Source organism: Chelonia mydas, chromosome 3, assembly GCF_015237465.2.
Source record: "Chelonia mydas isolate rCheMyd1 chromosome 3, rCheMyd1.pri.v2, whole genome shotgun sequence".
NCBI lineage: Eukaryota > Metazoa > Chordata > Testudines > Cheloniidae > Chelonia > Chelonia mydas.
In genome coordinates this window covers 172,928,866-172,952,227 of record NC_057851.1, presented here as the reverse complement: position 1 = coordinate 172,952,227, position 23,362 = coordinate 172,928,866, and the positions used below count along the sequence as shown (strand labels likewise).

At 43.9% G+C, this 23,362-nt stretch overlaps 1 pseudogene; it reads left to right on the top strand.

Annotated features, from left to right (window-relative positions):
- The first annotated feature begins 15,529 nt into the window (after positions 1–15,529).
- On the top strand, positions 15,530–18,013 carry LOC102948090 (annotated as a pseudogene).
- The last annotated feature ends 5,349 nt before the right edge of the window (positions 18,014–23,362 follow it).

Sequence of the window (23,362 nt, the reverse complement as noted above, 5' to 3'; positions counted from 1 at the left end):
TAAATGAGTAGTTTCTAGGTATGATACTGATGATTTTTTCATACCTAGCCCCAAGCTTCTTACAGCATAGCTGCTGCCCTGTCCACCTCACCCCAGGAGAACAACAAAAGACGAACAAAGACTCCCCTTTTGTCTAATTTTTAAAAGTTCGAGCCTTCCCATTGGCTCCTTTGGCCAGGTGCCCACTCACTTCCTTTTACCTATGCATAGCAGTGAGACTTTTTAACCCTTTACAGGTAGAGCAATTAGAGAACAGCTACTAAGAGGGATTTTTTCACTACTGGCTGGCTGGGTGTCCATAAAAGGGAGCTACCCTCCGCTGTTTCATTTATCACTATGTCATACCACTTTATCAATAAACCCAGCCTCAAAGGACCCAGGAGGTTCAGCCCAGTGTAAGGGTGGCATAAAGGGTGTACAGAGGTTTATACACCTCTCCCCTTCCCTACTGCCAGTGTTGAAGAGAAAGAGGATGTGGGCAGGATGCCAGGCCAATCCTGGGTTACATTTTTGGCCCCTTGTGGGATGTACAGGACCGTATAAATTAGAACAGTCAAATATCCGTTTAGACACAAATAAGTGGCCTGATTTTTCAGAAGCACCAACAAATGCAACTGTAGGGAAAGGGTACTGCAGGTACAGAGCAGGCCTCTATTATTTAGACACCTGAGAATGGATTTAGGGGTCTAACTTTAGGCACCCAGGTTTGAAAGCCTTAGGCCATAGTAAATGCACCAACAAACAGTGCTAGGTACACACAGTGGCCAGTCTCAAATGCAAGTCTGCCGGTAGATGTACCTTATAATGGATACTGTTATGTACTTCCTACTAAATTGCATACCCATTCTTAAGGAACAGTAAGTACTTTACCAAACAAATTCTGTCAACAGGTGAATAAACTAATTTCCCATTTGCATGTGTCTCTTACAGGAAGAGAATTAGATGCCAACAAAAGCTTTTACCAGCCATCAGTGTGAGAAGTGAGCCTTCCTGAAGGTGTAGCACCAGCTAGCTGCTTAAGGATCTCCCGCTCTCTTGGAATTAAACCCAAGGGACAGAGGATGTCAGAACAGTCATAGGTGAACTCTAGAAGGCTGTCTTTGGGGGACCCACAGCAAAGGATATGGATCTGTAGGGAACAAAAGCCGCAGTCCCATATAGTGCCACAGTGGCAACAGTGCAGCAGTAGCTGTGTCACATGCACATACAGCTGTTGGCTCTTCTCTCCCGGGATGGGGAGGGAAATCGCTCACATGCAGGGATGTAACAAGAGTTCGAGTTCCTTGGAGTAACTAACTCCCACATGGCTTGCTGTTCAGATAGACACTGGGCTCTGAAAGGAGCATACTACTGAAGGCAAAGGCTTCTTTGGCCCTGTGCCAGGACCTCCCTCTCCCACGCTCTGGGCCCACATTGCCACTGATGTGGGGCAAAGGGGCATCCTGAGGGGCGGAGGAAGCAAGCATCAGAGTCATATAGGTCCACTAGCATCTGCTCCTCTTGAATTCTCTTAGCAGAGAGGACTATATAGCCCTAAGGTATTAAGGGTATTGAAATCTCAGCCTAATTGAGATTTTTTTGTTTTTGTTTTAAGTATATTTAAAAATAAATGAGGACGAGAAAATATTTTGTGGTACTGAATGTCAGACTGAAAAGCTGCAGCAAGTCTATTGTTGCCGTGTTCAAAGACTAGCTGTGCTATCTCACAAATAAATTTCTATTAAAGCAAAACAGAGGATTTGAGGAGGCGAAACCGTTTACCTTAGATATTTCAAAAAGAACCTAGTAATAAAGATATGAATTATTGTAGCCCACAAATCATAAAATTCACACAGGTGGTTACATTTGCCATCAGCCCATAAAGCAATTAACCAACGTATTAAAATCCTGGGGGTTGAATCAGTAAGTGATGGAGTTCTCTTATGCAATATCAATTAGTTCAGTTGAATTATGCTCATCTCTTGCCATATCCTGTTCATTGAATGGCTGACTAAATACTTCTATAGGAAATTCTTTCAAAGGAATCCTATGATTCTTGTCATGTCTTTACATACATTGACTCAAAGGTCATTGCATTACTACATCAGGGATTTCACAGCCAGAAAAAGAAAGGGCAACTGATATCCAAAGGCTAATTTAATTTAAATGATTGTTATCATCCATGAATCCAATTAACTGCAAGAGGGGACCAAAAAGTTACTCAAATATTTATGCATAAGCAAGACAAGGTGGGTGAGGTAATAGCTTTTATTTGACCAACTTAGGTTGGCGAGAAGGACAAGCTTTCACAGAGCTCTTTTTCAGGTCTGGAAAACATACTCAAAGTGTCGCAGTTAAATACAACGTGGAACAGATTGTTTAGCACAAGTAGTTAACACATATTTCAAGGAACCATTCAAGATGAAACAGCCCATTCATACCCTCTGGTCATAGGGAGGAAAGGGGGAAGGGAAGCAGCAAAGGGAAGGGATTAGTGGGTTATAGATTGTTGGAATAAACCATAAATCCACTGTCTTTGTTCAGTCCATTATTTTTGGCATCTAGCGGAGTTATGAATTTAAGATCCCAGGCTCAGCTTTTGAAAGTGTTGTGTGGATTTCCTTGGAGGATGAGGGCGGATAGGTCATCACAACTGTATAAACTGTCACAGCACCGCTTAGCCTGCGCAATATTGACGTTGTCAAAACAAAATCCTGTGGTTCATGACATCAGGGATGACTGTCCTGGGCATGTTCCACTTTGATAGTTAAGTGGAGGTAAAGCAGAGGAGGGAGTCAAGAGGAAAGAAAAGTTATTTTCCATAACTCCGGAGGTCAAGCATTGTATTTCCTGTTCTAGCCCGGTCAGGAGTGCAGAACTGATTTCAGGATTGGACAAGGAAATACACCCATTTGTATACCTCCACATCTAGTTCAACTAAACCCTGATCCAAGCCTCTCTTGGTAGAGAAAGTCTTTTTGAAGTTTTATAAGCTCCTGAAGGATTGGGCAAGCCTATCCAGATCCGAGAAGGCTTTGTGCAGGTCCACCTTGTCTCCTGGATATTACCAAGCCCCAGAGAGTTACCTTGGTTCCTAACCAGATTTACCTTTAAAAAAAAATTGAGCCACCACAAAGGAATTTGAAGTGTTTTCTTCTCTCCTCTACTAAAATTAAAAGCATCCCCTTAAAAGGGCTGAACTAATCCAGGAGCTTCAAGTGGCTAGTAACTATCTTTAAAACATCTAGCCCAGATTCTCAGATGCTGCATTCCCCTGCCCACATATCACAGAGCAGAGTCGGTGCCTAAAACCAGCACTGTCAACTACAGCAGGATTGCCCTTGGATAGGAGGATTCTCTGGCAGCCAATGTAGCGGCAATTAGGTCCTACTATGCTCAGAGCTACCCTCTGCTGTCTGATCCCTGGCTACTCTAAATTACAGTATAGCCAATCCAGGATAGAGGGAGTACAAAAAGCACCTTTTCTCCACAGTTGCTCTCCCTTAACCAAGGCTCTACCCCCTTCAACCAGTGTTACCACACAAATGAAAACATGCTCTTAGAGAAAACAATGAAAAAATGGAACAGCTGTTCTAGGTATTGATTGGCTCTGTGCTGTGAGCCAAAACTTTATGTTGTCAGCCATGCTGTTTACGCTTCTGTCACACATTTAAGGACTACTTTGTAGTGTGCTGGTGTTCTGCCGCTATCCCTGAGACAAAAAGCAGTTCTCAAAAAAAGCTGGGTATAGCATACAGTGAATACACAACACACACACACTGGAAATAATATATTATCTCAGCAAAGGCTATTGGCACACATGTCACAATGCTCATCTTCACACTAATCACATCAAATATTACTTTCAGTTTAATTACTTCCATAACATGCTTCACTCTCTCAGTAGGATCTGCTAGAATGTGGTCCATCCAACTCCTGTAGCTGAGGCAGCTTCAAGAGGCAGAGCTGCAATTTGAAGGATCGCCTCAACGAGAGAAAGAATAAATGACCACCGCCAAAAAGCAGCGACTATGTGCAGGGTCCTGGGGGAGGAGGGATGACTGCAGTGGAAGCAGAATGATGGGGAATTTGTGCTGGAGAATTTGAATTGCTTTAGGAGAAGTGACAGGAGACTGGAAGCAAGTTAAAGCTTTCCCATGGCGGGGATGACTGCAGAGCAAATGGGAAGTAGTCCTGGAATTGTCAGTGTAAGTGGCAGGACAAGACATGAGTAATTCCCATTGATTTCACTGGGAGCTTTTAGTCTCCTGCACCTGGAGAAAGAAAAGGAGGACTTGTGGCACCTTAGAGACTAACAAGTCCTCCTTTTCTTTTTGCGAATACAGACTAACACGGCTGCTACTCTGCACCTGAAGAATGAGTCCCCTGAGTTCAAAGAGAAGAGCAGAGCTAGTGACAAAATCTACTTTGTGTGTAGTTTGTCTCACTATTGATTTCTTGTCTGGGTGAGACTGGATGTAAACAGAGAGGACATCTGTCAAAGCAGCACTACTGCCAGTAGGAAAATATCATGTCATTTCTTCCGTTTGAAATTCTCTTATTACCATGATTTATTATTTACTTTGTGGTAGTACCTAAAGTGTTCTGGGTGCTGTGCACTCATATAGAAAGAGTTGGCCCCTATCCCAAAGACCTTATCATTTAAAAAGACAAAAACAAAAAAGTGGAGGTTGTTAAATAACCGTGCATGGTGCTTTACAGCATGACGCTGCCCCAAGGCACATACATTCTAAGGCTTTGTCTACACTGGCAAGTTCCTAGGCAGTAAAACTGCTTTCTGTGCTGTAACACCCGACATGGACACACTGCCAAGCCACTTAGTGCGCAGAAACTGCACAGTTGTAGCACTCTAAAAAAATCACCCCAATGAGAGGCGTACAGCTTTCTGCACCGCGGCAATTACAGCGCTGCAATTGGCCTCCAGGAGGTGTCCCACAATGCCTGTTCTCACCTCTCTGGTCATCGGTTTGAACTCTACTGCCCTGCCCTCATAAGAACATAAGAATGGCCCTACTGGGTCAGACCAAAGGTCCATCTAGCCCAGTATTCTGTCTTCTGACACTGGCCAGTGCCAGGTGCCCCAGAGGGAATGAACAGAACAGAGCCATCCCCTGTTGCTAATTTCCAGCTTCTGGCAAACAGAGGAGAGGGACACCATTTCTGCCATTCCTGGCTAATAGCCATTGATGGACCATAAACTTATCTAGTGCCCTCAGGTGACCAACTGTCATCCCCACCCCATACATTCCTTTGCAAATTTGAAAATCCTCTTCCTGTTTGCTCGGTGATGCGTGCAGTGGTTTCAGTGCATCTTTCTGGGTGGCCATGCCTGCTCCACACACCAGGCGATCCCCCGCTTGGAGCAGTGCCGAGCTGCTAGAACTCATCAGCATTTGGGGAGAGGAGGCTGTGCAGTCCCAGCTGCACTCCAGCCATAGGAATTATGATACCTATGGACAGATTTCACGATGCATAATAGAAAGGGGCCATGACTGGGACATATTGCAGTGCAGGGTAAAAGTAAAGGAGCTGTGGAACACCTACCACAAGGTGTGGGAGGCAAACCGCCACTCCGGTGCTGTGCCTACAAGCTGCCGGTTCTACAAAGAGCTGGACGCAATACTCGGTGGCGACCCCACCTCCACTGCGAAGGCCCCTGTGGATACTTCATTGGCTCATGTGCCAGTCGAGAGTGGGCCGAGCCAGGAAGAGGAAATCTTGGACGAAGAGGGAGATGGGGACCCAGAGGCAGGGGATGACTCGGAGGTCAGAGATGCATGCAGCCAGGAACTCTTTGCTACCCTGGAGGAGCCTAGCCAGTCACAGCAGTCAGATCTTGGCGAAGCACAAGCAGGAGAGAAGGCCCCTGGTAAGTGGATCCGATTTGGGGAATTGCTGAAGTGAGTTGTTGTGGGCAGGAGGGTTGCAGAAAGCAGGCTTGTCTCCCACCACATGCCCAGTCTGAGTGGTAGAACAGGCTGCTGATAGACTCCCTCACTTCATGGGACTCTCCCTCAGAGATCTCCAGGAAACTCTCATGGAGATACTGGGCAATCCATTGCCACAGGTTCCTCGGCAGAGCTGCTTTGTTTCTTGCACATTAATGGTAACTTTCTCACGCCACTTTGCCATCACGGAGGGTCGGGGGGACCATTGCTGCACACAGGCAAGCTACACAGGGGCCAGGACGGAAGCCGCAGGCTTGGAGAAGACTCTCCCTTGATTCCCTCCTCAACCTCAGCAGTGAGATATCTTCCACAATGATCACATCCTGTGGAAAGTGTGGGGACAGGAATGATTCTCAACCCCCACCCCTCCCTACAGTGCTGGCTCTCCCCAAGAGCCATGTGTCCAGTGTACAGCAGGGTCCAGGAAGAGTGGTTTACCCTGCCCCTGCAGCTGCTCACCATTTTGGGGGTCTTGTGGCTCATGTGTGTTTGCCTGGGGTCAGTCAGTTAGTGACAGGTGTGTGAGTACTGGCTGTGTTTTAAAGCACTGAATCAGTTTTATCTGAGTTACAAACAATACTGCTTCTGTAAAATGTTGCATTTAAACTTCACAGAGATGATCTTGGGAGCCCAGCCTTCCTCTTTGTTATCAGCGGCAGAACGGCTGCGCAGAATTAGAAAGTGGCCAAGAAGAACTAAGGGGGATTTTCTCCGTGAGGTTATGATGCACTGCACCGCCGAGAAACAGGAATTGAAGGAGTGGTGGGATAGCAAGAAGAGGGACCGAAAGGAGAACGCGGCACGCCAGAAAGAAGCCATGGAGCGGCTCTTAAATGTTATGGAGCACCAAGTGGACATGCTCCAGGTGATACTAGCTCTTCAATCCGAGCAGCTCCTTGCCCGTCCTCCCCTGCAGCCGCTGTATCAAAACTCTTTCCCATGCACCCCCACCACCACCACCACACTGTTATCAACCTCCTGGCTCCAGTCTCTACCTGCAGCATTCCACTCCTCCCTCATCACAGTCCAGCACTGTGGACTCCCACTACCCACTGCACTCAACACCCATCCCTCTGCAGTTTGGCCCTGCTGAAGTACAGCACCTGCTGCATTGTACTCCAAAAGAGAAGGTTGGGTATGATCCCTGGTCATACACAAATCTATATCCATCCCGAGACCCCTCCTCCTCTTGAGACCTTCCCTTCTCCCATCCCCCTCCCTGCTGATGAATTTTTTCGTTTGACTCTCTCCTCCGGTTGTTGTCTTTTAATAAAAGAATTATGTTGGTTTGAAAGCAATCTTTATTCTATTAAGTGAAAGCAAAAAGAGCACTGCAAAGCAACATACAATTATGTTAAGCCCCCTTCTTGCATCATATGCACCAATCACCTCCTAGCATTACCAGCACTGCAATCCCGAGCATAGCAACAAATATTAGTGGTTTTCAACTTCAAATTGCTGCCTGATCCTTATGGCCCTGCACCCCTCTAATAGCCCTGGTCTCTGGCTGTTCAAACTCAGCCTCCAGGTGCTAAGCCTCTGCGATCCAGCCCTCAGTGAAGCTTTCACCCTTCCCCACACAAATATTATGGAGGTAAAGCATGCGGCTATAAGCATAGGAATATTGTCATCAGCAAGGTCCAGCTTCCCATACAGGCATCACCAGCGGGCTTTTAACCGGCCAAATGCACACTCAACAGTCATTCTGCATTTGCTCAGCCTGTTGTTGAACCACTACTTGCTGCTGTCAAGTTGCCCCGTGTATGGCTTCATAAGCCATGACATTAAGGGCTAGGCTGGGTCTCCCAGGCTCACAATGGGCATTTCAACTTCCCCTCTGGTGATCATCTGGTCCAAGAAGAAAGTCCCTGCTTACAATTTCTTGAACAGACCACTGTTCCGAAAGATGTGTGGTTCATGCACCTTTCCGGACCAGCCAGCGTTAATGTCTGTGAAATGACCACAGTGATCCACAAGTGCCTGGAGAACCATTGAGAAATACGCCTTGCGATTAATGTATTCGGTGGCTAGGTGGTCTGGTGCCAGAATTGGAATGCGCGTGCCATCTATTGCCCCTCCACAGTTAGGGAAGCCCATTTGTGCAGAGCCATCCACAATGTCATGCTCATTGCCCAGAGTCATGGTCTTTTGGAGCAGGATGCGACTAATGGCCCTGCACACTTCCATCAACACAAGTCCAATGGTCGACTTTCCCACTCCAAACTGGTTAGCAAATGATCAGTAGCAGTCTGGAGTAGCCAACTTCCACAGTGCAATCACCATGCGCTTCTCCAGCAACAGGGCAGCTCTCATTCTCGTGTCCTTGCACCACAGGGCTGGGGCAAGCTCATCACACAGTCCCATGAATGTGGATTTCCTCATGCGAAAGTTCTGCAACCACTGCTCATCATCCCAGATGTGCATGACGATGAGATCCCACCACTCACTGCTTGTTTCCCAAGCCCAAAAGCGGAGTTCCACTGCGGTCAGCACCTCCGTGAATGCCACAAGCGATCTCGTGTCATAGCTACTATGTGTGGTGAGATCAATATCACACCCCTCTCGCCTTTGTAGTGTAAGGAATAACTCCACTGCCACTCGTGACATGTTGGTCAGAGCGAGCAGGATACTGGTCAGCAGTTTGGGATCCATTCCTGCTGCCTGAAAGAGGCAGGGCGCGCAGTACACAAACCATTGAAAGATGGCACCAAATGCTGATGGAAGTACAGGGATTGCTGGGATGCGAAGCAATGCATCACAGGGCATTGGGACAGGACCCAGGATGCCCTGTGACCCTTCTGCCCCCGCCTTCCCACAAGTCTTAGCAGCAGAAGAGAAAGAGATGCTCTGTGGGATAGCTGCCCAGAGTGCACCACTCTGAATATCACTGCAAGTGTCACAAGTGTGAACATGCAAATGCCCAGGCAGCTGTCAGTGTGAATACACAACAGCAGTTGCCCTTCTGCGCAATCTGAGCGGCGCTGTAACTGCCGACACTGTAACTTTGCCAGTGTAAACATGCCCTAAGGCTCTGATCCTACCAAGATTTACACACATTTAACATTAAGCATGAGCAGTCCCACTGAGTTCCTGATTAAGCATATGCATAACTTTTGCAGTGTTGCCAACTCTCACAATTTTATTACAAATCTCTTGGTATGTAGGGGGTTTCAAAGCTCAGCTGTAGGAGCCATTTCATTTCAGAAGATTCTCAGCTTCCATTAAAAAAAGTAAATTGCTAGCCCTCGCAGTTATGGAGAAAAGTCTGGAAACATGACCCGAAAGGCATACAATCCAGAAGGCAAATAAAAAAGTCCCCCAGATTTTAAAATTCTATGATTTTTAAACCAGTCTCCAGATTTTGGGGTCCTCACTCATGCTTTCTGAATGCTTGGGATTAACAATGCAGCATAAGTGTTTGAAAGTTCTGGGCCTAAAACAGTCACAATGCAGCAAGCGATAATAAACAGAGGGTGGGCCATTCATGGCTGAGGATAGGTCAGTGGTCTGTTCCAGCAGTTCCTATACCTAATGTGTATCTTCATTCTACATTATGGCACAGTAACAGCACAGCAGTCAGCTACCCTGAGACATTTTCTAAAACATCATAGAATGAGGACATTAAGGGTACATCAAATAACTTCCCCTTCCATTCCCCTTCAAAGCTTTGTTTAATTATTAATACTCAAATCAATGTGCCATGATTGGAGAGTAAGAAGAGGAAAACACAACAGAGACTCTCTATAGGGAAGAGGGGGAAATACAGCAGCTCTCAGTTAGGAAATAGTCATGTTAGGGGTTGGTTACTTGGCCTTGCCAAAGGACCAGCCCCAGAAAGGCATGCTGGGGAAAAGTTACTATGCAAGGGCTACCCCTGCCCTCTTTGGTGGTGCCCCGACGTCAGAAGAGGCATAGAGGCTGCTGGGAAATCCCCCCGATGTAGTGGCTCTGTTCTGCTGGTGTAGAGGTGGCAGGATCACTCTGTGACAGCATAGGCGCTGACATCTAATGGTGCTGGTGGGTGCTCGACCCCCCCTCTGCCGCCAGCCCCACCCCAACTCCACCCCTGCCTCGCCCCTGCCCGCCCCATTCCAACCACTTCTCCAAAGTCCCCGCCCCAACTCTGCCCCCTCCCTGCCCCTATTCGACTCCTTCCCCAAATCCCGGCTCTGGCCCCGCCTCTTCCCCACCTCCTCCCCTGAGCACGCCACATTCCTGCTCCTCCCCCCTCCCTCCTGGAGCTTGCTACAGCTGTTTGGCAGCAGCAAACACTGGGAGGTAGGTGGAGGAGCGGGGACACGGCATGCTCAGGGAAGGAGGCAGAGGAGGAGGTGAGGTGGGGGGAGCGGGGTGGGGAGCTTGGCTGCCGGTGGGTGCAGAGCACCCACCAATTTTTCCCTGTGGGTGCTCCAGCCCCAGAGCACCCACAGAGTTGGCACCTATGCATGACAGCCCCATGTCAGAAGGAGGGCCACTGACAAGAGTGCAGCTAGTCACTAGTGCACTAGCTGGCTAGTCTTCCTGTGGGCCCCAGCCAGCCTGGGCAAGCAGAGCAGAAATCAGGGCTTGTGCTGATTCTAGGTGGCCCCTCTCCCCCCCTTCTTCTCCCAACCCCACTCCCATCTCAGCAAGGGCAGAGCTAGGCAGGCTCCAACTTCCCCTCACAGTCAGGGCATGACACACCCCAGACCTGAGCAGGGTTGTCCCTGTGGGTCGGTCAGAGGTGGGTGGGCAGTGTAAGGGGCTGAGCTCTAAGAGAGACACTGAACTCACTAACCCAGGTAACATTTAGATCAGGGACAGCAATAGATTCATGACCCTTTCCTCTGGCTCCTCTGCCCACAGGTGGAGTTTGGGGGCGGCATGAGTGTGCAATGTAAGGACAGGAGAGTGCTGCTCCCAGCTTGCACCTCTGAGGTAGGAAGTCAGAATTTTGTTTAAACAGAGAGATTAACAGGTGATTAAGATAAGAAAGGGCTGTTAGAATGTTTCCTAAAGTTAAATGATCTGTTCCAAGCTTGGTGAACTGCAAAAAGTAAGTAGCCTAAATGACAGAAAGTAATTGTAGATTTTTCTACAATTGTTTCAATTGTTGTATTCAAGGGGTGGTAACAAAGTTACTAATATCTTTCTTTGAGAAGATAACTGACTTTTTTAGACAAAAGAAATGCAGTAGATCTAATCTACCAGGATATCTGTAAGGCATTTGATAGAGTTCCCCATGGGAAATTATGAGTTAAATTGGAGAAGATGGGGATTAATATGAGAACTGAAAGGTGGATTAGGAGTTGGTTAAAGGTGAGACTACATCAGGCGATACTGAAAGGTGAACTGACAGAATAGAGGGAGGTTACTAGTGGAGTTCCTCAGGGATCAGTCTTGGGACCACTGTTAATTAACATTTTTATTGCTGACCTTGGCATAAAAAGTGGAAGTGTGCTAATAAAATTTGCAGATGACACAAAGTTGGGAGTTATTACCAATATGGAAGGGAACTGGAATACTATACAAGAAGATCAGGAAGACCTTGTAAACTGGAGTTATAGAAATGGGATGAAATTTAATCGTGCAAAGTGCAAGGTGATGCATTTAGGGACTAACAACAAGAATTTTTGCTATAAGCTGGGAATTTATCAGTTGGAAGTGACAGAAGAGGAGAAAGAGCTGGGTTGACAGCTCATAGTCATCCTGTGATTAATGTGATGCAGCTGTGAAAAAAGCTGATGCAGTCCTACCATGCATCAGGTGAGATATTTCCAGTAGAGACAGGGAAGTGTTAGTGCCATTATACAAGGCACTGGTGAGACCTCATCTGGAATACTGTGTGCAATTCTGGTCTCCCATGTTTAAGAAAGATTAATTCAAACTGGAATAGGTACAAAGAAAGGCTACTAGGATGATCTGAGGAATGGAAAACCTACCTTATGAGAAGAGACTCAAAGAGCTTGGCTTAATTAGCCTAACCAATAGAAGACAGAGGGGAGGTATGATTGCTCTCTATAAATACATCAGAGGGATAAACACCAGGGAGAGAGAGGAGTTATTTAAGTTAAGCATCAATGTGGAACCCAGAACAAATGCATATAAATAGGCCATCAACAAGTTTAGGCTTGAAATTAGGTGAAGGTTTCTAATGATCAGAGGAGTGAAATTCTGGAGCAATCTCCCAAGGGGAGCAGTGGGGGCAAAAAACCTAAATGACTTCAAGAATAAGCTTGATAAGTTTATGGAGGGGATGGTATGCTAGGACTGCCTACAGTGGTGTGTGGCCCACTGGTGACTGCCTGTAGCAAAAAATCCCCAATGGCTGGAGACAGAACACTAGATAGAGAGGGCTCTGAGTTACTACAGAGAATTCTTTCCCAGATATCTGCCCACATGGTCACCATATCTGAGGTCAGGAAGGAATTTTCTCTCTGGTCAGATTGGCAGAGACAGTGCGGGCGGGGGGGTTCGCCGCCTTCTGAAGCCAGGGTCACTTGCAGATTTAAACTACTGTTGTCAGGGTTCCCTCCCCACTCTGAACTCTAGGATACAGACATGGGGACCCACATGAAAGACCCCCTAAGCTTATTTCTACTAACTTAGGTTAAAAACTTCCCCAAGGCACAAATCCTTCCTTGTCCTTGGATGGGTACTGCTGCCACCACCAAGTGAGTTAGACAAAGATTCAGGAAAAGGACCACTTGGAGTTCCTGTTCCCTAAAATATCCCCCAAAGCCCCTTCACCCCCTTTCCTGGGGAGGCTTGAGAATAATATACCAACCAAATAGGTAAACCAGATTCTTAACAAACAGAACTTTATTATAAAGGTAAAAAAAGTAAAAGCAGCACCTCTGTAAAATCAGGATGGAAGGTAACTTTACAGGGTAATCAGATTCAAAACACAGAGGATTCCCCTCTAGGCAAAACTTTAAAATTACAAAAGACAACAACAACAAAAAACAGGGATAAACCTCCTTTTTAGCACAGGGAAAATTCACAAGCTAAAAACTAAAGATAATCTAACATGCCTTGCCTTATTTACTTACTCTTTTTGTAATATTGAGACTCATTTTAGGATGGTTTTAGGAGAAGGAGTTTTCTGACCTGTTGCTTCTCTGCTTCCCCAGGAAACACACAAAGAGCACAAACAAAGCCTCCCCCCCCTCCCCAATTTGAAAGTATCTTCTTTGTCTGTTGGTCCTTTTGGTCAAGTGCCAACCACGTTATTTGAGCTTCTTAACCCCTTACAGGTAAGGGGGAATTCCAGGCTACCCTTAGCTGTATGGTTATGACAAGTGTAAATGGTGAATTCTCTGTAACTTGATTTTAAACCTTTAAACCATGATATGAAGACTTCAATAACCCAGCTAGAGGTTAGGGGCATAGGCGTTGACTCCATGGGTGTTCCAGCCCTGGAGCACCCATGGGGGAAAAATAGTAGCCAGATCCCCCTGACACCTCTAGTGTCTCCTGCCTGCCAGCGGCCCCACCGATCAGTTGTTCTACGCTGTGCAGGAGGCACTGAGGGAGGGGGAGGAGTGAGGGCAGGGTGCGCTCAGGGGAGGAACAGGGTGAGAAAAGGTGGGGTGGGGTGGAGCGGGGGCGGGAAGAGGCAGGCAGGGGCTTGGGGGAAGGGGTGGAGTGGGGCAGGGTGGGCCCAGGAGGAGGCAGGGGCGGGGCTCGGGGAAGGGGTGGAGTGGGGGTAGGGGCTGGGGCACAGCCAGGGGGTTGAGCATCCCCTGGCACATTAGAAAGTCAGCATCACTGGTTATAGGTCTATTACAGGAGTGGGTGGGTGAGGTTCTGTGGCCTGAAATGTGCAGGAAGTCAGACTAGATGGTCATGATGGTCCCTTCTGACTTTAGTAAGAGTATCTGAGTAAGGCTATACATTACAATTTTCAGTCTAACCTATGTCCCACAAGTGACTTGCCACAAGATATCAGAACATGTTCGTATTAGAGCTGAGTGGGTCTAATATTTATTTAAATTTCTTTCTTGATATAGGAATTAGATACAATGCTCCTGTCAGATATTTCTAAGTTATTATCTGCAAAAACACTAGAGCTTTCAGTTGCCTAAGTAGCCCTTGGAATCATGGATAAACTTGCGACACCCCTTCCCCCAATCTGAAATGGCAACCCTGTAGGCAGGCACGGAATTGCCCCCCACTCCCATGTGTGGCCCTGTTGGCCTGACTGGAGCCACCCTCCCCACCCCAAATATAGAAGTCAAACTGCGCCTATGCCTCAGCCTGTCACCGAGGCAGGGATTACCCAGCGCAGGAACTAGCTGCGGAGGGCTCTCACTGGTACAGGTCTGGTGCCTGTTAGAAGCGGTTGCAACAGTATATTGTAAACCATCCCTTAGATTAAGAGACTAGCAGAAGCAAATTACATAGTGAGGTCATAACCTTAGTCACCCCCACACAACCTGGGTGAACATGGTGCTTAGAAACTTCTTGTTTTCTAGTAACAAGCCCAGTGCTGAAAATGGCATTAGAGAAAAGCTAGGCCAAAAGGCTGAGTGGTAAACAAATGAAAACATTTAGTCCCAGAATAATAGTGGGGGTTATACTGATCCTGGGAAGCTATTCCACAGGGCAGAGTCAGCAGGGGAGAGAGGGCACTTACACCATCTGCAGTTTGACTGTATACTGGCATAGAAAGGAGGCTAGTGCTAGATACAGGGAAAGACACAAGGTTTGTGAGAGAGGCTAGAACAAATCAATGGAGGATTTTACATACATTTAAACTGAACCCTGAAATAAATGTGGGGCAGTGGAAGTATCTGCAGCTGACATGTGGTCCTTTGGTGATTATTTTAGTTAGTTGGTTTTGGTTTTATTTTATTGTAAATATCCTATGAGGTTACAGAGCAGAAACACTGGCAATACTCATCATATAAACTTCAGGCAAGTGTATTATTACAGAGAATAACCTCTACACTGTGTATGTAGGAGCGAAGAACCAGATCCTGCCATTCTTACTTACACTGAGTACTGCCCTACTTTTGGAAGAGTTCCACTGAATTAAATAGTACAGCTGTGGAGTAACAGTGCCAGAATATATCCTGAAAAAATTAGGGGTGAAATAATCAGGAAAATGACAAGAAGTTATAATTAACATGGTGCCATGTAAACATTTCCATTCTTCTTTTAAATGACTATAAAATATTGTAGCCCTGTGACCACCTGTCTCCACTCCATTCAACCCCAGCCTGAACAGAATGGACAATCAAGTTCTCAGTGTTCCAAAAGCACTGCCAAGTGTTTCATAGAATCAGAATATCAGGGTTGGAAGGGACCTCAGGAGGTCATCTAGTCCAACCCCCTGCTCAAAGCAGGGCCAAGCCCCAATTTTACTCCAGATCCCTAAATGCAAGGATTGAACTCACAACCCTGGGTTTAGCAGGCTAATGCTCAAACCACTGAGCTATCCCTCCCCCTTTTAAATATGCCCAGCTGCTCCCTTTTAAAATATATACAGTTAAAAGTAAACCAAGACTTGAATTGCTATAAGGGTCTATTTAATGTTGAAAGGATTATACTAATTGCTTTTACCTTTCTTTTCTCCAGGATCGGGTTCCTTACCAGAGTCTTTTATTTCTACTTAATTTCTTTCTTATTCAATGAGGAGGATGGATTATAATACCTCTAGCTCCAAATTTTCTAACTACTCCTATTTAAACCTTTCATCTATATCTGAGCTACAGGCTCCAAAAACTGCACGAGCCCTTGACTTCTCACATAACATTACTGAAAAAATAATCAGAAAAGACTTTGAAGGGTTTGGTGCTCTGGAAGTTTTAAACATTTCCTACAATCAGATTCAGGAAATTAAATCTGGTGCCTTTGAGAATCTATTCAACCATATTTCTGTAAATCTTTCATTTAACAACCAGTTACATGAAATTCCTTATCTTGCACCTCATCTAAAATTCTTACAAATACATGAAACCTCAGATTTTCCACAACATTTATAAATATTTTGAAAGATCATCAGAGACTGCTTTGAAGTCTTCTGTGTCAGCAGAAAGGTTGCAATATTCCAAAGGTTCATCTGGCTTGTTAAATGTTCATTCCAAGTTCAGGTGAAGCGTACAGGACTTTCAAAGACTAGATAAAAACATAACTGTGTTTCCACCTTCTATGATAAGGCATGCTTTCTGTCGAATGCCAAAATATGGAGTGTTTGATCTTTCAGACAGTAAACTGTCTAAGGAAGATCTGACAAGAAAAAACGTATGCCATGTCAGTCTTTGCAAAGATCAGCTGGGCAGTATTTTAGAGCTGAACATTAGTTACAACAATCTGGAAATTGATCTCTTGTCACTTTTTATCCTTTTTCTTCCAATGGAAAATGTACAGTCTATTGATGCTAGTTACAACAAAATAACAATTAGCAATGTAGATATTGGAAACATTTGTCATTTCACATCCAGCAAGCTTTTGTTTTTAAATATCAGTAACAATCCCATAAACAACTTAGATACTATATGTCTCCCTTCAACAATTAACATAATTGATTAGTCTTTCACAAGCATAAATCAAATAGCAAAAGTTTTGGTGCAAAATTGTTTGATTAAGAAAAGATATATATTCAGGGAAATCAGTTCATCTATACTTGTGATCCAGACAGCTCTGGAACAGTTGTAGACAAAACTGAACCTGGAAGTATACATATTGTTGCAATTTCATATATTAGAAGACAAGAAGGTACACCTATAGAAAGCCTGCCAGAGAAAGTAAATCATTTAGAAATGTCAAACTGTTCTATTGTAGAACTCCAGTTATTTGTCAGTAATGTGCAAGAATTGCTATTTTTAGACCTTAGCAATAACCCCATTTCTAAATTTCCTGACTTATCAACCGCTCTGCAGCATCTGGATTTAAGCAACAGTGACATTAACATAATAAAAAGAAAAGGAGTACTTGTGGCACCTTTTGCGAATACAGACTAACACGGCTGCTACTCTGAAACTTAACCTTTCTGGAAATCTAATAAACCAAATAGATCCTACCAGTCCAATTATTTTGCCCACTAGTCTAGACATCAGTCAAAATTTAGTATCAGAGATTTCAGATCATTTTGGAAGATTTCTTCCAGTATGGAAATATTTTAATTTATCTGGGAATAAGATCTCATTTCTACAAAGTGGGTTGTTTCTAGAATCTTTGATTAAGTTAGATATTAGCAACAATGCCATTAGTACAATAGTGGAAGACATTCTGGGGAGTCTCACAAAATTAAATGTTTTAACTGTTCAAGGGAAACATTTTTTCTGTAACTGTGACTTGCGCTGGTTTGTGAATACATATATCCATAGACCAAATCTGCAAATAAATGGACGAGAAAATCTAAGATGCAGCTTTCCACCAGATAAAAGGAGTGCATCGTTCCATTGGTGTTCAAATGGCTATTACAGCTTGTACAGACATATAATCTATGTCAGTAATAACAGGCTTATCTGGCATTTTGATGGACCCTGGAATGTAAAAATGGGCTGGAACTGGTGCATGGCAAAAAGGAAACAATGCAAAAATAGGCCATAAAATAAGTTGTATGATGCCTTCATTTCATACAGTGAAAATTATACAAGTTGGACTAAAGAGAATTTGTTGGAAAAACTAGAAATGAATGGGTTTAAAATATGTTACCATGAGAGAGAGAGAGAGAGAGAGAGAGAGTTCAAACTGGGGCTTCTGGTACTTGGTAATGTTTTCTATTGCATAGAGAACAGCCATCAGGTCCTTTTTGTTTTCTCCCCCAGCTTTGAAATGGCTGCTGGTGTCAATATGAACTGTATTTTGCTGAACATCAGGTCCTGAATGAAAATGAAGATTCTCTCATTATGGTTGTGTTGGAAGACCTCATACCCAACAGTGTACCACAGAAATTCAGCAAACTCAGAAAACTGTTGAAAAGGAAAACCCATTTAAAATGGAGCCCAGAGGAACACAAACAGAAAATATTCTGGCACCAGCTCACAGGTGCCTTAAAAACATTCAACGACCCACTTGCTTTGAAAGCAGATAATGGACTGACAAAATATATGTACGAGATGGAATGTGACTATTAGAATACATTAAGCTTCTGATGTAACATTTGCAGTCAAATAAGGCATATTTGCATATTTAATTTCAGGAAAGCTTTCCATTTACAAAATAGGAATTAAATCTATAAACTGATCAGTCCAATGAGAGACTATTAACCAGTTTGTGCCATGTACATTCATTTCATCTTGAAAAGAAGCTATCATGTGGAATACCAAGGCTTTGATATTATCAGACAAAGTCATGATTTCTTAGGGTTTGATAGTCTACAATTTTAAACCTCGTCAGTGGTTCAGGAAATATAGTGGATTTCAGCAAAGAAAAACTTGAGTCATATCATATGCTGTAAGTATCTTTTCAAAATCTCCAGCGAATTAGTCAAAAACAATGTGGTTAAAAGGCACAGATGTGGTTAACATTATGGAGATCTAATATTGCTCATAATGAGAAAAGACAGAACAGAAAACAAAGGTCATAACACAACATTCTTGTGATCCAGACTGAACAAAGTGTTGCAGTTCAGAAACCAACACATTTGCAATCACTCCCAAACCTGGTAGTGCCCACTCTGAAAACTGCTTCTAGAGACGAAAAAAAAAATTCACAATAAATAATATGTAGTAATTGAATAGCACTTCACATCTGTGATTTGCAAAATCCTTTACAGAAGCGAGGACTTTATAGACTAAAAGACTCTGTTAATACAAACCATTGGGGAAAGAAATTCCTGGTCCATGTTGTGTTGTGAGCCCTTATTCAATGGCTAAAGTATTGGAATAGATCAGAGCTTAGATATTACAGTGATAGGTACTATAGAATGTCCATTGACAACTAGATGTATGTATGTACAGATACCCCTAAGGTATCTACCCAGACACTTAAGAAAGTACGAAGAAGAAAAAGTCTCTAACCCATGACCATGCAGGCAAGAGAAGGCCAAGAGAGAGAAATGCTCCGCAGCTAATGGAGAAATATTGGTGATGGACAGGGTGACTCAGACTACTTCATTTTAGGGCAGAGACATGGAGAAATTCCAGCTGACATCAGGGACCAGCACCACATTGTAGCTAGGAACAGAAAACTCACTGATTTTACATGCTTTTTGTTTTTCAACTTCATCCTTGCCAGATCATGAGTGATCAGGAAAGGAATAAGAAATGCTACTCCTAGGCCTGGTCTACCCTACATGGATAAACCACCATGCACTGACCTAGTTGTGCATGTGTCTGTGCTTAAATTTGTCTCCCACTGAAGTAAGCTCTCCATTATGCTGACATAGTAACACTACCTCCCCGAGTGGTGTCGAGCTATGGCTGATATACTGAGGCTCATGCAGTGCAAATATAGACAATCCATTACCTATGGAGACCGGAAGCCCCCCACACCCTTTCAAAACCTCTTGAATTTTTGAAATGCCTTTTCCTGATTGTCCTTCTTGGTGAGCCCATCTAGCAGCTCTCCATTGTTGTGTGCAACTGTCCAGCTGACCATGCTGGCTACATGCTCCAGACTCGCTCTGGTCTGGAGCAGACAGGAGATATTGGACTGTGGGGAGAAGAGGCTGTGCAAGCACAGCTACAATCCAGCCACAGAAACATAGACATCTGTGAAGGTGGCTGGTGTACAGCTTCACGAGCTAGGGGAGTAAGGGGTAGGTTGGTATAGGATGTGATATGTAGAATGTATAGTTTAGGTGTTGGGACATGTGAAAAGATGCCTGCTTGTCCGACAGGGAAGGAGAACAGCCAGGGGAACATCTGGGTCACCAACCTGATCAGGTAAATAACTTGGTCAGCAGTCCAATCAGGTAAACAACTGAGTTAGCAAACTAATCTTTTGTGTTAGGCAGGAAGGTGTTTATATATAACGAATAACTTTGTAACAATGTATTTAAGGGGCGCACCTGAATGTGGGTGCATGCTTGCATTTAACCCTATGCTGTGCCCTGTTTTGGTGGACTGATTGCTAACTGAAGCAGCAAATAAATGACATACTTCACCTCAAGTCTGTCTGTGAACCTGTGTGTTCTCCCTTTGTGCTGCTTTCTAGTGCAAGTGGGACAAAAATGTGTTCTGTGCTGCTACAACAAATGTGATTGAGGCCTGGTAGAATCACGTTTCAATTGCGCTTTCTGCAATGTGGAAAAATGTTCTTGTCTCATCTACATTAAAAATAACACTGTTTTCAACACCAAGTCAGTAACCCACTGCTGGCAACTGTTCTCAGCTTTGATCAATGTTCTAGTGTAGATGGGACTTGTATGCCATTTGTTTATCGCATTCATAAAGCTTGACGGTCCAATGTTTCTATCATGAATGACAGACCTCAAGTAGTCCATAAACAAATGTTGAAGCTGTCCACAGAAAAGACACCTCTGGTCTACCTAAGTAATTTACATGTGTTTCGTTATAAGACAGCCTCGGTGTTACTAAAAGCCAGAAAGTCTATTGGGAGGCTACTCCTCCAGTGGGTATGATTCTCCAATCACTACCAACAGTATAAAATAAGGAGTAATTCTGAGTTATCCAAGAGCAGAAATAGTAACCTTATGAATTAATGAGCAAGTGAATACAACCAGCCAAATTTAGCCTGGTGTGAGTTATGAGCAGGTACATTGACTCAATGGCAATTGCTCCTTCTTACCCCTGAGCTGAATTTGAACCATTAGGTTTAGAGTTCTGGGATTTTAAAAGGAAACGATGGTATTTACGTAAGTAATTTTCAAAATTATGAGCTATATATTCACATTCAAAGACATTACTTTAAAAGGAAGAGCCATTGAGAGTAACTATTTAGCTTAGTGAAAAATTTGAAATTACTGTGATTCTTTAGCTGTTTGATGGCACCCTAATAGCTTTCTTTGACAGGGAACAAGACTGCGGGAGGGGGGGCGGGTGGAGAGTTGTAGATGTGGTATATATTGACTTTAATAAGGCTTTTGATACATGACCTTCTCATAAACAAACTAGGGAAATACAACTTAGCTGGAGCTACTGTACAGCGGTGGCATAACTGGTTGGAGAATAGTTATCAGTGGTTCACAGTCAAGCCGGAAGGGCATATTAAGTGGGGTCCCACAGAGATTAGTTCTGGGTTCTGTTATGTTCAATATCTTCATCAATGATTTAAATAATGGCATAGAGAGTACACTTATGAAGTTTGTGGACGACACCAAGCTGGTAGGGGTTGCAAGTGCTTTGAAGTAAATAGGATGAAATTTGATAAGGACAAATGCAAAGTATTCCACTTAGGAAGGAACAATCAGTTGCACACATGCAAAATGGGAAATGATGCCTAGGAAGGAGTACTGCATAAAGGGATCTGGGAGGTCATAGTAGATATCAAACTAAATATGAGTCAACAGTGTAACACTGTTGCAAAAAAAGCAAACATTATTCTGGGATGTATTAACAGGAGTGTTGTAAGCAAGACACAAGAAATAATTCTTCCACTCTACTCTGCACTCATAAGGCCTCAACTGGAATATTGTGTCCAGTTCTGGGGACCACAATTCAGGAAAGATGTGGACAAATTGGAGAAAGTCCAGAGACAAGCAACAAAAATGATTAAAGATGTAGAAAACATGACTGATGAGGGAAGACTGAAAACATTGGGTTTGTTTAGTCTGGAGAAGAGAAGACTGAGGGAGGACATGATAACAGTTTTCAAGTACATAAAAGGTTGTTACAAGGAGGAGGGCAAAAAATTGTTCTTCTTAACCTCTGAGGACAGGACAAAAGCAATGGGCTCAAATTGCAGCAAGAGAGGTTTAGGTTGGACATTAGAAAAAACTTCCTGTCAGGGTAGTTAAGCATTAAAATAAATTGCCTAGGGAGGTTGTGGAATCTCCATCACTGAATATTTTTAAGAGCAGGTTAGACAAACACTTCTCAGGGTTGGTCTAGATAATACTTCGGCCTACCTTGAGTGCAGGGGACTGGACTAGAAGACCTCTTGAGGTCCCTTCCAGTCCTACGATTCTATGAACCTTTTGTTGCCAATGTCTCTCGTTTCTAATTATGTTGCATTCATGATTGTGTGCCTGAATATAGCTTTGTTTTTGTTTGTAAACCTCCATCTATTTCTTGTATTAATCCCTCCCCCCACCTCCTCAGTTCCCTCCCCTCTCCTGCATTCCCCATACTCTAAATCCACAACTGAAATACCAATTTAACATGCAAAACAGTCCCCAAATGACTGTGCTTTGTTAAACTGTTAGGCTAACAGAAGACAGATATTATTGGTCATCCCAAATAAAGCAAATGTCATATTATTTTCTTTATAACAATAACATAGTTACTGTTCAGCTGTTCATTCCTGATGACTCCCGAGAAGTCCCTTCTGGTTAGCTTTAGATTACTCCTCAGGTATCTGAGTTCCCTTATTCACCTTCACTTCTGCCATTGCCAGTAAGGTATCTAAGGTCTTTTGTCTTTTCTTTTCATTTCTTCTTTTTCCTGGGTTTCACCGTTTCCCAAGAGTTTTTGAGGAGCTTATCTCTAGTTACTACCTCTGGAGAGATTTCTTGTATGTCTGAGATTTTGATTTCTATCACAAGCAATGGGGTTGTATTTTTTCCTTGTTTAAAGTTTCTTACCGTATAATACTGATTTTGGAAGCTGAATGAGAATTTAAATGGGAATCCCCATTTCTAGTGGCTATCTGCTCTCCTGAGCGTTCCTGTAATTTCCTGTAGCTCTCTTCTTTTTTTTAAGGTTACGGCAGAGAGATCATGGAAAATGTGCAGCTTATAACCTTTGAGTATAAACTCTAAATGCTCTCTGGCTTTTTTCGTAATTAAATTTTTCTGCTGCTAATTTCACAGTTAGGTCTCTGAGTTTATTATTATTATTATGAGGCCCAGCCTGGTGGAGCAGTGCCCTGTGTGCTCTCTCCACTTTTACCTCTCCCAGAGAGCTTAGATGTAACAACTCTAGAATTAAAGGTTTTACATATCAGATTGGTTTCCTCCTTCAGCGTTTTCAGGCAGACCCTTAATTCTGATATTCTCCCTTCTTTATCTGTTTTCCATATTGTCCAATTTAAGCTGCATCTCTCTCTCTCTGTTCCCGCAGTGCCATGTGGTTCTGTAGCTCTGTTTCTCTCACTTGCTTTTCTTAGGCCAGTGACTCGCTCTTCCAAGTCAGCAACTTCCTTCTTTATTGCAAGAAGCTTGATCGTCAAATCATCTCTCATGCCTTAAACTCAGAGGTCATCTCCAGAATGCCTGCTTTAGTTGCCATTTGATTTTCTTCAGCTCTAGCATTTTTGCCTAATTTCGCTGCCATGAGTTCACTTGGAGTCTGAGAGATTTCTCCATGCTGTGAGCCAGAAACAGTCTTCTCAGCCCTGGTCTACACTACGAGTTTAGGTCA